Below are 16,726 nucleotides of genomic sequence, written 5' to 3'. Positions count from 1 at the left end.
CCTGAGTAGTCTGTTTATATGTTACCATGGCAATCTCCCAACGGGCAGGAATGGGAATATCTAACCCCACACTCACCGCCATCTGACTTGAAATTATGCCCATGGACACCAGCTATTGCCAGCTGTCTTTTCGTGATGTTCCAAATAGTTCTCAGATACTTGATACGAGTCTATAACCAAGATGATCAATAATAACGCTTTAGATATTTCATCGAATGGGTGAGTTTCTCAGAGGACTCACTCACCATCCACTGGCTCTGAGATGCCATACTACACAGCCAGTACACAATGGATCACTCACTTCCCACCATGTCCTACAGGACCTCGGTATACTCATTATGCAGTTAGGAATTTGAGGTTCCAGGAGGTAAGGTGACGTGCCTAGGGTCACAAAGCTAGGAAATTACAGACTAAGTATCAGCATCAAAAAGTGCCCCTCAGAATGATGAATTCCAGGACTATCCTCTTATCTTCAAAATTGGAATTATAGGCTGCAGCTACACCCCAAACTCATCAGAACAACTAGTCATGACCCCTCTACTGGGTCTTAACTTGCGGGGGAGGGATTGCCAAGCATCAGAGCCCCTAGATATGCAGACAGGGAGCCCACACACTGCGGGTTCCAAGTACCATAGTCACACTTTGAGCAAGCTGTTGGCTGGCAGGGGTGCCTGTGAACACAGGTGTGTGTGTGTGTGTACAAGCTGCTCTGCTCACCTTCCTGGCTTCCTCTCCAGTCCCTTTCTTCCTTCCTCTCAACTCCAAACTGCATGTCTTCTACAGCGCAGCCCAGCCGTAGCTCCATCTTCTCTACCATTGCAGTTTTATCTAAAATCATCCTGTGGCCAACGTGGTTTACACATTATATTTTTTGAAATACTGAACTAGATGAAGAACCAAAGTCCCTAGGTGCCCAGGCTTCCCAGCAGATGTATTCTTTAGGCATGTTTCACAAGCTGTGACTGGTTTGTAGGCCACCTTCACTGAAATCATTGCAGTCGGCAATGAACATGTTGAAAGTTCTCTACGTGTGTTTGAACTTGTCACTTGTATTTTTCTGCATTCAGGACCCCAATTTCTGCCAACAGTTTCAGGTACTGACACCTGCAGGCTCGGGTTGGGGAGCAAACTGAATTGACAAGTGGGAGCTCTGCTTCCACCCTGTTCTATGCTGCCCACCAGTGCGTTTCAGCTCAAACCGAGGCTCTAAATGGAGAAGCAGCTTGAAGCTGTGCTCTGCTGTTTAATTGTGCCATGTGGTCTTTGAAAGGCTTTCTCTTTTCTTTCTTTCTTTCTTTTTTTTTTTTTTTTTGAAACAGTCAAGATGAAATTGGCTTCTGGTCAGCAACTCGTTTTCTTTTTCCCTCCTCTGAGGTAGAGTCGCCAAAAAGGATGTTGTTTTGTTCCATTTTGCCGGCAAAGCTATGCGTAGCCAAATATGACTACAAATTATCTACATTGTTTTTATGAAGAAAAATATATTTATTTTCCTAGCTCTTGGAAACAGCGCATGCTGGGGCCAGGGAGCTGAGGCTGTCCCCTCATTTCTGTCCCGCTCTTACCCTAATTGGAGAGATCTGAGCACACGAGAGGATGTATGTGGCTAAATTGGGGTATTATGAAAATAGTTCACAAAGCAAGTGGAAAGCTATATATAAAAATGATATTTACTTCTCATTTTAAATGAAGCCTAAGACAAAAGGCACATAGGTAAACACAGCTGCAACATTTTTAGGCATATAATCAAATGCAAAAATAATATTGGAAAACTATGTTAATTATTGTAATTAAATTGTGAACAGTATTGACAGAGAAATATCTTTAAAACATATAAAATCAAATTGGAGCTGTTCAGATTTTGGAGGTTTGCCGTTACATATGATGTGCCTAGGTGGGAGCTCCATTTCACCGGCTCCCTACTACTCCCCAGCAGGAGAGTAGGGAAAGGGGTGGGTGGACTGAAGGGGACCAGAGAAGAGCTCCACACCTGTTCACTTCTTGGCTCTGATTTCAAGTTTATGGGAAATAAGATTACTTGATCCAACTCCTGAGACTTGGTAGGGAATAGTGAAACTAGCATAGAATTTGGGGTCAAATTGATCTGTTTTTAAAGCATGGTTCAGTTATCTTGTACCAATGTGATTGTAGTCTCCACGTCCCCATTGAGGAGAGGGTCTTGAGACTCTTAGAAATCCACATTCTACTTTGACAACACATTTGTCCTGTACAAAAGGAAATGGGCCACATTTCCAACATAGTTTTTCTAGCATTGTTGTATGGACATGACATTCTCATCCCTCATCCTACCTGCCTTGAGGTTAAGAAAGGGGCGGGCAAGCTTGCCTCAACCATGAAGGTCATCTCATCCCCAAAGTCCAGAAGAGTGTCTCTGGCTCCCTGAATCTTTGTTCACTTTCCTCATGGATGTTTATGCTCATGAAGACCTTTTACTCCAATAGAGGTTTTCTAACCAGTGTTGGAGCCTTGTTCTGGCCTACAATGCTTCCCTTTTAAGGGTCTTCCTGGGTATAGGAGAAAACTGGTGATCAGCCACGAGAGCAATGGTGTCATCTCTGCTGCTGTCTTCCTATCATCCAAGAAAAAAATGCTTCTTCAGGCTTTCCAATCCACTTCCCTCACAGCAAAGGTTGGTTGAGGAGACACACTGGAGTCTTACCCATCTGTTGCTTCGTGGAAATGTTTGTACAAGGTCTGGGCTTTCTGCCGAGTCCCATTTCCATCATCGGTCTTGTGTTTCCTGTGCATATTCTCACTCTACACATTAACCCCCTTTTCAGTTTTCACTTAAGTCTTATCTCTCACTTGATGAGCAATTTTTTCACTGGCTGGATCATTTACAACAGTTTCACAAATGTCTTTTTTTCATTTCTGTAGGGAGAAATTGGTGAACTCGTTCGTTCCTCAGATCTAAGCCATGGCTGAATTCATTTCTGTCTTTAATTTACTCATTTTTATATTCTGGCGAAGAATCCTAAATGCCTTAGCTTATCTCCCTTTTTCTTCATTTTCATCATCTGCACTCCTAGTTGGCTTTTTCTTAGGGGGTGGGGGCTGGATAATCATTCACAAATAAAGTAAATGTTTAATAAGTGACTATAAATGACTGCATATGACAGCAAGTAGAGATGACTCGGGCCATGCAGAAATAGGGCTGCTGACCTATACATCAGCCTGGCTCAAGTCCAGACCCCAGCCGGCCACAGCACGCAGACTGACACTAGCCATGGCACAATGTCACATATCTGTCTAAGGTCAGAGTGGCAGAGCCAGGTAGATCTGTTCAACGTCAAACCGTCCACTCCTTCCACAATGCAGTGCAAGTCACATAAGCCAATCAGCCTCAAATAACTTACCTGTAAGATGAGAATCACAATAACGATGCCTGTTTCACAGTGGTGTGAAGATCAAATGCAGTAACATTTGTGAACATGTTTGAAAAATTGTAAGTACTCTGCTATTAGAGTGTTTTCCGTCCTACCACAGAAATTCTATTCCAGAACAGCCCTCACACTCTGCCGCCAGCCAAGAAGAATCTGTGGTTCAAGAGACAGAGCTGCGCCTGTGTGGGGTAAGCGTAATGGGGGTATGCAAAAAATTTTGCAAATCCTTAGGAAATAAGTGCTTTCCCAATCAATAGAACAAAATATGGCACGTTGCTGGTAGAAATGTGAAAAGGTTCAGCCACTGAAAGCAGTATGGTGGTTTCTCCAAAGTGTAAATAGGATTAGCGTATGATCCAGCAATTCCACTCAAAAGAATTGAAAGCAGGGCCTTGAGCAGATCCTTGTACACCCACGTGCATAGAAGCATTATTCCCAACAGCCCCAAAGTGAGGACAACCCACATGTCCATCGACAAGTGAATGGATAAACAGATGTGCTCTGTCCACATAATGGGATGTTATTCAGCCTAAAAAAAGACTACAATTCTGATACGTGCTACAACTTGGAAGACCTTTGATGATACGATGCCACATGAAATAAGCCAGACACAAAGCATAAATACTGTATGGTTCCACTAATATAAGTTATCTAGAATAGGCAACTTCATAGACAGAAAGTAGGTTGGTGGTTGCCACAGGCTGGAGGAGGGAACACGGGATGTGTCTGTGTAATAGGCACAGAGTTCCAGTTTGGGAAGATGAGAAAGTTCTGGAGATGGATGGTGGGGAGCTGTCCAGCACTGTGAACGCACTTAATGCCAATAACCTGGATGCTTAAAATGGTAAATTTTATGTGGTGTCCATTTTCCCACAGTAGAAAAGAAAATGTAATATTAACGGAATCTACATCCAACAAATCAATACTAATGTCATGCTAAGCATCTTAAATGAGTAATCGTGTGTGTTGTAAATTAATTTCCTTTTATAACTTTTTCTTCCCAGACTGTTTTAAATATCCTCTTTTTGGGTAGTGTCCATGAGATGTTTTCTACTCATCTGGCTTACTTTTGAAGTATTATAAACAGAGTAGGGGTCATTTCTTTTGCCTTTATCTGGTTCTCCTTTAAACTGCTCAATAAATTTTTGGTCTTATTTCTGGTCTTAAGAATTTTTTTTTCCTTTTGCCTTCTGGGTTATGCCATGATTCCCAATAAGCTAAGTTTTGTGGATTTGTGACATAGAAAAACGTTTGTATGTAATTTCCAGCCTCCTTCCAGTGTTTTCTAACTTTCTCCACATAAATTCATGTTACAGCATCTGCCGTCAGCTTCCCACGCGTTAGTCCCAGGTCTCCTTTCCCCCAGCAATTCAGCCATGCAATGATGATGTTTACATGGCCTCAGCCTCATTCTTCCTTCTTTCTCGCTCTCAAAACTTCATTGCAAAATTTACCTTTCTTCTGTCGCTCACTCTATTTCTCTTTTCTATCGAGGCCACTTCTTTCTTTTTCTTTTCTTTCTTGCTTTTTTTTTTCAGTTACCCCCAATAGACAGTCTAACATATAACAGCCAAAATTCTCCATTGATTAAGAAGCATCACATTTTTTTTTCTCATTAAGGACATGGATTCTAAGTGATGGTGAATTATAACAAGAGTAGGCATCTAATAAACATTTGTAATTGAGGCCGAAGTGCTTTAAGAAATAATGACAAGGTGTCACTCTGAGGTGTCCTTAAAGAGGTCTTGCCCCCAAGCTCAGCCAAACCGGAACAGTAGTATATCTCAGTGGTTAAGGGCGTTCACTTTGGGACCAGTGACAGCTGGAATAGAATCCAGCCTTTGTTACCATCTAGCTGCATGAAACTGGGAAAGCTATTCAATGACACTAAATTGTACCCTCATTCTGGGGATAATACCTGTTATGAGGACTCAGTGAAATCAGGCATGCAAAGTACAGGTATAGATTGATTCCGTTTGTACATACTAACCACTGCTCTGATGAGAACAGAATGGAAAACGACTGTTTGCTCTCTCGTATGTTATCATCAGATATATATATATAAGTGCATATGTCAGCCATATCATCTCTGTCACTCCTGTGCAAAGTATATTGGTGAATCACTTCAACAAATGCATGACCGTTAGCCTCGAAATGTTGCTTCTAAAGCCTAAAGTTCTAAGTATGCAACGGGTGTTCTTTGAGCCCCTCACTCGAAAGAATGCAGAGTTGAGTGAAGGTACACACGGTAAGATAGTGGTTTAGAGTGGTATAGAGATAGTGGTTTTGTCGGGTTTCTGCCATGTCTGGGCCGACCCTTTCCCGACATAATCTTTCCTTGCAAAGCAGTGAGTACAGTGCCTACATGTGCACGGCCATTGTGTAGAAGGAAAAGGCACCTTCAGTAGGCACCCAGGCTCCCTGAGTGATGTGAATGAAGAGGTGCAAAGACAGCTGGGGTCTTGCCTGCATCCCCTGAGGGGGAAGTGTCTGTCATCACGTAGTTCTGATTACTCCAGTCTTACAAAATGAATCTGGGCTGGCGTGAGGGAAAAAGACCCAAAGGCTGGTTCTCGCAGGGGGCTCAATGGGTGAGGGATTTCAGTGCTTGAGTCACCACGACAGTGAGAATGTGAACCGAGGTTGGAGCGTGAGTTTCCTCCTCTGAGTCAGATGCATTTTCTCAGCTCCAGGAACATCTGCGATAGACCCCTCGTGGTCGCTAAGCAGACTTCAGTGAAGGTCTCAGCATTGCCTGGAAGGACTTGAACTTGGGCAGCTGCAATAAACCAAGGGCTTCAGTTTTCTCCAGTTGCTTCCTTCCAACATGCTTTGAAGCATCACTCTTTTTCACTTTAACATTAATTTCTGGCTAGTTTATATTATGAGCAACTCACTGGGAAAATAAGTCTTACCTTACGGTAGGTAAGATTCCCTTCCATGGGACTCACACCTTCTCCCCACTCCCAGTTCAGGCCTGACCCCTGGCTCAGGGGCCTTCCACACAGAAGAGACTGTGGGCTGTTTAGTTGTTTCTCCTTCCACAGCTGAGGCTAGTGACGGGGAGGGAAGCCTTGAGAAAACATACAAAAATCTTACTTGATTGGTTTTGTTATAATATGACTACCAGGGTTCTTCGAGGGAAGGATGTCCAAACGCTGGGCTTTTCCTCGGATGCAGATATGTGGGGTCCTCAAGGGCCCTATGGAACGAGCCGGCATGCTTCGCAGGCGACGTGGGTTGCTCTGCAGCTCACGTTCAGCGCCCTGCGTCCCATCACCCAGCCGTGGGCCCTGCAGCCTCAGCACGCCAGACACTCTCTTGGTCTTAGTTTCCTCAAAGTAGCTCAAGTTTGACTACTTTCTTCAGCACTCACCTGGCCAGCGGAGCCCCAACTCACTGGCACGCCGCTGGGAATCCAGGTCACCTCATGCTGCCTTCTTTCCTGTCCTGTGGCTTCTCATCCCCGGGGCTGCTTGGAATGAAGGACAGAGTCTGCCCTGACAGCTGTGCTCTGTGTTATTCACCCCAACATGGAAAAATCTAGCACCTCCTTCTTGAATGTGGGGGATTAATCACCTCTTCTCTCTTTGAGCACCAGTAAGGTATCTAAACTGGTAAAGTCTAATTCAATATCCTATTAACACATATTTGTTAAATAAATCAACATAGTCTTTCTCTGAACACGGTGAATGGGTAAATGAATAAATGAAGAAATCTGCATGGATGGGAAAATTTCCTGTGTATATATTCTGTTACCAACTAGATCAAAAGCTCGTGAATGGCGGAAAAAGCACTGCATCGTATATTTCTTTTAATCATAGAAAGACACACTGGCAGTGATTCATACCCGACTGAATTGCTCAAATATTCCCGTGGTCTATTGCTTGCCTTCCCATGTTGATTCAGTAATTATCAATATTTGGGAGGTATTTAGCAGCCTAGTAAAGCAGTAGGACTGACAGGAGAAATAAGAACGATGAACAGGATGAGGTGGGGTATAAAGATACGCTTGGAGCTCTAGAAGAAGGTGGGAGGAGACGAGATCACTAACATGTGTTAGTCACCTGCAGTGGTAATCACCTGTGTGGCATCTTTCTTATCTCCTACAATACAGAACGGTTGCTAAACTGTAGTTGCATAAACCTGAACTGTAAGATAATAAATGTGTGCATATGAGCACACAGCAAACAAGTGACAGACAGGCTTCAAGTTCAGATCTGTTTCAAAAACCTCTTTTGCTCAGTCTGGAGGGAGTCAGGTGAGAGGGGTCAAAGTGAACTTTTGCAGGTTCCTGGGTTAAATGGCTCTTCTAGATTTCTCCCTCACTGAACTAGTTTTCTTAGAGCTGTACCCAAAGGAAGTATGTCTCCCTGTGACCACTAGCTCTATGGCAACAAGGATCACACATTTTTGGATCTCTGACCCCAGTGTCTGGCGCAGGGCCTGCTGTCTTGCACATAGTAAGTGGCCTCTATATTGAAATAAATCAACAATATGTGATGAGGCAAACTCATACCCAGGGAAGAGGAGAAAATATAGAAACACCTTTAGAGTTTGAGCATCTAAAGACAGGTTTTAGGAAATACCTGTATTTTTTAGGTTAAAAAAAACAACCTGAACTTTTACACCTATTCCTTTGTAAAATATGAGTATGGGTGCAAAAAAAAAAAAAGAAGAAGAAGAAGAAGATAGGGGGAGAAAGAAAGAGTTTCATTTGAGAGAACAGAGGGTGACAAAAAAATGTACACACATTTTAAGAAAGGAAAAAAAACTGTATTAAAATTGTAATACTCAATATATACCAATAACAAAAGATGAATACAAGTAATGTGTATACATTTTTTGGCAACCCCGGTAGTTTCCCTTTATAAAACAGGGACGAGCAGGTGGCAGCTGAATGGAACATTCTGGCAGTCTGCATTAGGAGAATGGTAACATGTGAATCGATGTTTAAAACATTCCCTTAAAAACGAACTCTCAAGATTAAAAAACGCAGTCTCAGAGAAATGCCCGAGCCGCTTGGAAGGTATGAGCAAGGATGAACAATGACCGTCATCTTACTGAGATCTTTCATTCCCTAGTTGTTCCTGGCCTGGCTCATAAAGATCTCAAGATGAACATAATCACCTTTAAATACCAGAATGGCAGGCTCTATCTTTTACAGCTTTCTGTTCTGTGTGTTATTTTCCTGGAGAGCCCGTCGTTCTCTCACGCCGACCCTGAGACCAGGAGCTGCGGCAAATGCCGCTGCTGAGTCGGTGCTTGAAACGCATCTATGCTTGTTCACAGCGGTCCTCTCTACTCTCCACAACCAGTCCTGGCATCGGGTCAGGGCTTTGTGGGCATGCTGGTTTGGGTACAGAAAAAAATATCGTTACTCTCAGGACTGACGAGGAAAACATTTCCGGCTTACACTCCAGTGCACAAGCCTCCACGATTGGGCTTTGTAGATATTCTGCAACCCCTGCTCTTCTGTTTCTCCAACTGCCTGGGGCTCAGTACCTTCCACCACCACCAGGGGCAGGATTCCTAGTGGCAACTGAATCAGCCATCTGCGTATCTCCCTCTCCAGCCTGCCCTCTCCTAACTAGGCTGCTTAGGTAAAAATGCTAGAGCCCTCAAAATTCCACACTTAGGGTTTCCAAATGCATCCGTCAGTCAGTAATACTCCCACCTCACCCCCCACCACTCTCACCTACACAAGCTGCGCCTCCTCTGCCTCACTGACCTGCTCCTCAGGACTTCCATATACAGTTCTTTTCAGTGAGAGGCTCTGTTCATTTACGTTGCAACATAGCTTCTACAACGGTCACATGCAACTTATTTCATTTTTCGTTCATTGCAAATCCCTCTCAACATCAGCATATGAACCAGTGTACGAAACATATAATGACACTCTGAGAATTGCTCTTCAAATTTGATTTGCTCAAGCACAAAACACCATCTTTCATGACATAATTTGTTTGTTTTTCATTCTTCAGGATCACATTGAATCTCTTGGTCAACTTTTTAAAATATTGTTCACTGACCAAAACATTTATCAATTTTTATTCACTTCTTCTTCAATGGTACATACGGGTCTCTGCAAAATTTTATTATTGTTTCTGAAGTCCCGTGTGGAAGGGTTTTTTCCTCTCAGTAAGAATAGCTTTTACATGAGAAAAAATATTGCACACGGGAAAATATGTCTGACTTGTGATTACTTGTTCCTGCAGTTTGCCATAAAAAGATGTGGCATTTAGACCTTTGATAATCTTTGTAATAGTAAATGGAACTATTATGTCTTTTTTTATTAAGTAGATTTCATACTGGCATTTAAATTTTGTTTGCAAATTTTGGTTCGGAAGTACTTATAGAAGTACTTTCAAATATTCATTTAAGGTAAGACTAATGATGATATACAGTACGGAAGGCCATTGGCAGTTCTGCCATTCCTTTATCTTTTTCATCTAAATTTTCCTTAAATAAAAATTTTGTTATCATTTCTTTGATACTAGTTGAGGAAACATATATCTCTTATGCAGCTATTAGTATTTGCTAGTGTATGTCTTACTTTCCACCATTTTTAATATTGAATGAACAATTGCATTCCACATAAAGAGCTTCAGAAGGACATTTTCCTTGTTTAATAATGTCTACTGGTCAGAAAATTCACCACGGAATTTACACTTGCATTTTGACATTTTGGAATTCAAATATACACAAAGAAAAAATGGATAATAGACTTCCTAACTCTTTTTATGAGGCTACCATTACTCTAATACCAAAACCAGACAAAGACATTATAAGAAAAGAAAACTACAGACTAATATTTCTCATGAACATATATGCAAAAATCCTCCACAAAATATTAACAAATTGAACACAAAAATGCAGAAAAATAATTTTACACCACAACCAAGTGGGATTTCTTTCAGTTATACAAGTCTGGTTCAGCATTCAAAAATCAACGTAACCCATTATATCAGTCGGCTAAAAAAGAAAAATTACATGATCGTATATATCAATAGATGCGGAAAAAAGCATTTGATAAGTGTTTAAAACCCAACACACATTCATGGTAAAATTTCTCAGTAAACTAGAAGTAGGGGAGAACTTCCTGAATTTGATAAAGAATATTTAAGAAAAAAGACCTACAGCTAATTTCACACTTAATGGTAAGAAACCTGAAGCTTTCCCACTAATATCTGATACAAGGCAAGGATGTCCCCTCTCATTACTCCTTTTCAACATTGTACTGGGAATTCCTGCTAATGCAATAAGACAAGAAAAGGAAGTAAAAAGTATACAGATTAGGAACAAAGAAAGAAACTATCTTTGTTTACAGATGACATGATTGCCTATATAGAAAATTAAAAACAAAACAAAACAAAAAAATCTCCTGGAATTAATAAGTAATTATAGCAAGGTGACAGGACAGAAGGTTAATATACAAAAGTCAATCACTTTCCTACATACTAGCAATAAATAAACAGAATTTGAAATTAAAAACATAATACCATTTACATTAACACTCCCAAAAGGGAAACAGTTAGGCATAAGTCTAACAAAACACATAGAAGATTGATATGAAGAAAACTACAAAACTCTAATGAACAAAATCAAAGAACTAAATAAATGGAGAGATATTTCATGTTCATGGATAGGAAGACTCAATATTCTTAAGATGTCAGTTCTTTCCAACTTGATATATAGTTTCAATGCAACCCCACTAAAAATCTCAGCAAGTTATCTTATGAATATCAACAAACTGATTTTAAAGTTTACATGGAAAGGCAAAAGACCAATAGCCAACACAGTATTGAAAAGAAGAAAGTTGGAGGACTGATGCTATTTGACTTTAAGACATATAATAAAGCTACAGTAATCAAGACAATCTTGTGAGGGGGTGAAAAAATAGACAAATAGATCAATGCAATAGAATACAGACCCCAGAAATAGGCCCACATAAATATAGTCAACTAATCTTTGACAAAGGAGCAAAGGCAATACAATGGAGCAAAGATAGTGTTTCTAACAAATGGTACTGGAAAAATTGGACAACCACATGCAAAAACAAAAACAAAACAAAAAAAAAACTCTAGACTCTAGATACAGATCTAACAACCTTCACAAATATTAGCTCAAAACGGATCACAGATAGAAATGTAAACTGAAAAACCATAAAATTCCTAGAAGATAACACAGGAGTAAACCTAGATATCCTTGAGTATAGTGATGGCTTTGAATATATACAACCAAAAGGTATGATCCATGAAAGAAGTAATTCATAAGTTGGACTTCATTGAAATTAAAATTTCTTTAATGTGAAAGACAATATCAAGAGAATGAGAAGATAAGCCATAAACTGGGAGAAAATATTTGCAAAAGACACATTTGAACTTAAGGGTAACCACTCAAAAAAATCCAGAACTGAAATATATACTATAATAAAAGGAGAAACAGAGGGAAACATCATAGAATACCACCACACAGAAATAATAGACAACAACAAAAAGGCAAAGAAACAACGGAGACACAGCCTTACCAGAAAACTAAAGATAGAATGACAGGAAATCTTCACATATCAATAATCACACTAAATGTAAATGGACTGAACTCACCAATAAAAAGTCACAGAGTAGCAGATTGGATCAAAAAACTAAACCCAACCATATGCTGCCTCCAAGAGACACATCTCAGCTACAAGGACAAACATAGACGCAAAGTGAAAGGGTGGAAACTGACACTCCAAGCAAATGGTATCCAGAGAAAATCAGGTGTAGCCATAATGATATCAGATGAAACAGACTTCAGGGTGAAAAAGGTAACAAGAGACAAAGATGGACATTTCATAATGGTAAAGGGGACTATATAACAAGAAGACATAACAGTCATCAACATTTATGCCCCCAATCAGGGAGCACAAAAATATACCAAGCAACTAACAGAACTAAAGGGAGAAATTGACCAAAACACCATTATACTAGGGGACTTAAATACATCATTGATAGCTATGGATAGATCATCTAAACAGAAAATAAGTAACGAAATAGCAGCCCTAAATGACACATTAGATGAAATGGACATAATTGACATACATAGAGCACTTCATCCTAGAACATCAGACTATAAATTTTTTTCTAGTGTACATGGAACATTCTCAAGGATAGACCATATACTGGGACATAAAATCAATCTCAGCAAATTTAAGAAGATTGAAATCATACCAAGCATATTCTCTGATCACAAGGCTTTGAAATTGGATATTAACTGCAAAAAGAAAGCAGGATAAAACACAAATACATGGAGATTAAACAACATACTTTTAAAGAATGACTGGGTCAAAGAAGAAATTAGAGGAGAGATCAAAGGATACATAGAAACAAATGACAATGAAAATACATCCTACCAAAATCTTTGGGATGCAGCGAAAGCAGTTTTAAGAGGGAAATTTATATCATTACAGGCCTATCTCAAGAAACAAGAAAAATCCCAAATAAATAACCTCATGTTACACCTTAAAGAACTAGAAAAAGAAGAACAAATGAAACCCAAGCACAGCAGAAGAAAGGAAATAACAAAAATCAGAGCAGAACTAAATGAAATAGAGAACAAAAAGACAATAGAAAAAATTAATGTGACAAAGAGCTGGTTCTTTAAAAAGATTAACAAAATTGACAAACCCTTGGCTAGACTCACTAAGATAAAAACAGAGAAGACACTAATTAACAAAATCAGAAATGAAAAAGGGGAAGTTATCACAGACACCACAGAAATACAAAGGATCATCCAAGAATACTACGAAAGACTATAAGCCACCAAATTCAATAACCTAGAAAAAACGGACAAGTTCTCAGAAACATATAGCCTTCCTAGGCTGAACCATGAAGAACTGGAAAATCTAAACAGACCGATCACCAGTAACAAAATTGAATCAGTCATCCAAAACCTTCCCAAAAGCAAAAGTCCGGGACCAGATGACTTCACTAGTGAATTCTACCAAACATTCAAAAAGGATCTAATACCAATCCTGCTCAAACTCTTCCAAAAAATTGAAGAGACAGTACTCCCTAACTCATTTTATGAGGCCTACATTACCCTGATACCAAAACCTGGTAAGGACAACACAAAAAAAGAGAACTACAGACCAATATCTCTGATGAATACAGATGCAAAAATCCTAAACAAAACTCCAGCAAATCGAATACAACAATGCATTAAAAAGATTATTCATCACGACCAAGTGGGGTTCATCTCCGGGGCACAAGGATGGTTCAACATACGCAAATCCATCAATGTGATACATCTCCTAAACAAAATAAAGGACAAAAATCATATGATTATATCAAGTGATGCAGAAAAAGCATTTGACAAGATACATCCATTTATGATTAAAACATTTAATAAAATAGGTATAGAAGGAAAATACCTTAACATAATAAAGGCCATATATGACAAACCCTCAGCTAATCTCATAATTAATGGTGAAAAACTGAAGCCCTTTGCTCTACATTCAGGAACACGACAGGGCTGTCCCCTATTACTTCTGCTTTTCAACATAGTGTTGGAAGTCTTTGCCAGAGCAATCAGGCAAGAGAAAGAAATAAAAGGCATCCAAATTGGGAATAAAGAAGTTAAATTGTCACTCTTTGCAGATGACATGATGCTATATATAGAAAACCCTAAAGACTCCACCAAAAAGCTATTAGAAACAATCAATGAATACAGTAAAGTTGCCGGCTACAAAATCAACATACAAAAGTCCATTGCATTACTATATACTAACAATGAAATCTCAGAAAAAGAAATACAAAAAAGAATTCCTTTTGCAATTGCAACAAAAAGAATAAAATACCTAGAAATAAACTTAACCAAGGATGTGAAAGATCTATATGCTGAAAACTATAAGACATTTTTAAAAGAAATTGAAGAAGACACAAAAAAATGGAAAGACATTCCATGCTCATGGATTGGAAGAATCACATAGTTAAATGGCCATATTAGCCAAAGCAATATACAGATTTAATGCAATCTCCATCAAAATCCCAATGGCATTTTTTAAAGAAATAGAACAAAAAATCATCAGATTTGTTTGGAACCACAAAAGACCTCAAATAGCCAAAGCAATCTTAAGAAAAAAGAACAGTACTGGAGGTATCACACTCCCTGACTTTAGCTTGTACTACAGGGCTACAATAATCAAACCAGCATGGTACTGGCAGAAAAACAGACACTTAGACCAATGGAATAAAATTGAGAACCCAGAAATAAAACCACATAAATATGGACAGATAATTTTTGACACAGAAGCAAAAAACATACAATGGTGAAAAGACAGCCTCTTCAATAAATGGTTCTGGGAGAATTGGATAGCCATGTGCAAAAGAATGAAACTGGACTGCTATCTGTCACCATGTACCAAAATTAATTCAAAATGGATCAAAGACTTAAGCATAAGACCTGAAACAATAAACTGCACAGAAGAAAACATAGGTACTAAACTTATGGACCTTGGGTTCAAAGAGCATTTTATGAATTTGACTTCAAGGACAAGGAAGTAAAAGCTAAAATAAACGAATGGGACTATATCAAACTTAAAAGCTTCTGCACAGAAACCATCGACAAAATAAAGAGGCAACCAAGTGAATGGGAGAAGATTTTTGCAAACAGTGCCTCTGATAAGGGGCTAATATCCAAAATATACAAGGAACTCACACAACTCAACAACAAAAAAACAAACAACCCAATTGAAAAATGGGCAAACGACCTGAAGAGACATTTCTCCAAAGAGGACATACAAATGGCAAATAGACATATGAAAAAGTGCTCAACATCACTAATCATCAGAGAAATGCAAATAAAAACCACAATGAGATATCACCTCACCCCAGTCAGAATGGCTATCATTAGACTAATAGTAACAAGTGTTGGAGAGGCTGTGGAGAAAAAGGAACCCTCATACACTGTTGGTGGGAATGCAGACTGGTGTAGCTGTTATGGAAGGCAGTGTGGAGGTTCCTCAAAAAATTACGAATAGAATTACCATATGACCCAGCAATCCCTCTCCTGGGTATCTACCCAAAAAATCTGAAAACATTTATACATAAAGACACGTGTGCTCCAATGTTCATTGCAGCTTTGTTTACGGTGGCCAAGACATGGAAACAACCAAAATGTCTTTCGGTAGATGAATGGATAAAGAAGTTGTGGTATATATACACAATGGAATACTATTCGGTGGTAAGAAAAGATGATATAGGAACATTTGTGACAACATGGAGGGATCTTGAGAGTATAATGCTAAGTGAAATAAGTCAGACAGAGAAAGCAGAGAACCGTATGATTTCACTGCTATGTGGTATATAAACCAAAACAACAAAAGAACAAGACAAACAAATGAGAAACAAAAACTCATAGACACAGACAATAGTTTAGTGGTTACCAGAAGGTAAGAGGGGTGGGGGGTGGGAGATGAGGGTAAGGGGGATCAAATATATGGTGATGGAAGGAGAACTGACTCTAGGTGGTGAACACACAATGGGATTTATAGATGATGTAATACAGAATTGTACACCTAAAATCTATGTAATTTTACTAACAATTGTCACCCCAATAAATTTAAAAAAACAAAGACACATCTAATAAAGGACTGTTATCTAAAACATACAGTGAGCTCTTAAAACTCAGCAATAAGAAAACAACCAACCTAATTTAAAAATGCTCCACATCATATGTCATTAGGGAAATGCAAATTAAACAACAGTGACATACCACTACACACCTATCAGAATGGGCAAAATCTGTCACACTGATGACACCACATGCTGGTGAGGATGTTGTGCAGCAACCGGAACTCTCATTCATTTTTGGTGGGAACGCAAAATGGTGCAGCCACTTTGGAAGACAGCCTGATGGCTTCTTACAAAACTAAACACTCTTCCTGTGTGATCTAGTAGTCGTACCCTTCGGTATTTACCGAAAGGAGCTGAACACTTAAGTCCACACAAAAATCTTCACACAGATGTTTATAGCAGCTCTATTCATAACTGCCGAAACCTGAAAGCAAACAAGTTGTCCTTCAGATGGATAAATCAACTGTGGTCCATCTAGACAATGAAATACAATTTACTTTAAACGTAATGAGTTAGCAAGCCATGAAGAAAACATGAAGGAACCTTAAATGTATATTATTAAGTGAAAGAAAGGCGGCATACTGAATGATTCCAACTATATGACACTCTGGAAAAAGCAAAACTATGGAGACAATGAAAAAGATCAGTGGCTGCCGGGGGTTAAGGGGTGGAATAGAGATAACTAGGCAGAGATCGGAGGATTTTTAG

Source organism: Rhinolophus ferrumequinum, chromosome 13, assembly GCF_004115265.2.
Source record: "Rhinolophus ferrumequinum isolate MPI-CBG mRhiFer1 chromosome 13, mRhiFer1_v1.p, whole genome shotgun sequence".
Classification (NCBI taxonomy): Eukaryota; Metazoa; Chordata; class Mammalia; order Chiroptera; family Rhinolophidae; genus Rhinolophus; species Rhinolophus ferrumequinum.
Note: the sequence above shows the minus strand (reverse complement) of the source record.